Source organism: Megascapheus bottae, chromosome 3, assembly GCF_031878675.1.
Source record: "Megascapheus bottae isolate mThoBot1 chromosome 3, mThoBot2.hap1, whole genome shotgun sequence".
Classification (NCBI taxonomy): Eukaryota; Metazoa; Chordata; class Mammalia; order Rodentia; family Geomyidae; genus Megascapheus; species Megascapheus bottae.
Window position 1 is genome coordinate 18,809,741 of NC_143511.1, and position 1,219 is coordinate 18,810,959.

Below are 1,219 nucleotides of genomic sequence, written 5' to 3' on the forward strand. Positions count from 1 at the left end.
TCAGGATGGTCCTTCAACATAGCAGTTAAAGACAAGTTGTTCTGATTAAGTAATGGCCAGAAAAAAGTTGCCTTATTAAAAAAAATCTGTTCCTGAATACAGAGGAAATATACTATGGTATTAAATATTCTTTTCTGATAAAGGAAGCAACTACAGAAAGCCTTAATTATATTTGTTCAAAGTAACCAGTGCTATTGAGGGAAAAAAAACCAAACTCAACAACTCCCAATACTACTTTCAAAACCAACATATCAAACTTGATTTTCACACCATTAATTCAAAAACCAAGACTCAGATTTTATATATATGTATAAATATATATATAAAAACAATGCAAACAATTATTGAGCTTCATCTTCTGGACAAGAATGCCAAGTTAGTCTCTCTTCATAAAACACAATTGCAATCTGAGGACATTTCATATTTGCCTCTTTTCCCAGCACCAAGTCAGCTTCATCTGAATCTTTCCATTTCATGAGAAACATCAATTCTCCACTGCTGTCTATGGCACCAATGATTCCTGTAAGATCTAGACCTCTAGCAAAGCCCCTTGGTTTGTCAGCAGTATCTCTTTTTTTCTTTGATTGGCTGTCATCAGATTCACTGTCTGATAAAGATTTTCTTTTTGTACCATCCCTTTCTTTACTAGCTTTTTGAGAATGAAGAAATGCTTCAATTAATTCTGGACAATCTAAATTTTCTTCAGGTTTCCAAGTATGATCAGCATCTGTAAATCCCTTCCACTTCAGGAAATATTCTACCTTCCCATTCACTACACGTCGGTCCAGTACTTTCTCCACAACAAATTCTTCAGGCTCTGCTTCTTCAACTTTTTTACTCTTTCCATTCTGTTTCCTTCCCAGTTTTTGCAAAGTAGTTTTGTTAGAGGCCATTTTTAATTGTAGACTTGATGAGCTATTACTCAGATGCAGCAGGCCCGTGGGCCCGTGGGCTCCCATATATAGTACTGTAAATTTTATTTCAACTACAATTTAGAAAACTCTTGAGGAAGAAAAATCTTATCTTTACTTCTGTTTTTTAACCATTTCTCCTTTTCTTTACTGATGTTCCTTCTTTGATTTTTCTCTTTTTATTCTTTAGCCCTTCAGATAATATCTGTTAGCAATTGTCTAAAGCCTTCTACTTGCTAGACAAATGCATTACCCCTTGAACCATTCCTCAAGCCCATTTTTATTTAGTTTTTGTGCAGGCCAGCCTG

At 34.9% G+C, this 1,219-nt stretch overlaps 1 pseudogene; it reads right to left on the reverse strand.

Annotated features, from left to right (window-relative positions):
- Window positions 1-341: 341 nt before the first annotated feature.
- On the reverse strand, window positions 342-893 carry LOC150065019 (chromobox protein homolog 3 pseudogene; annotated as a pseudogene).
- Between the last annotated feature and the right edge of the window lie 326 nt (window positions 894-1,219).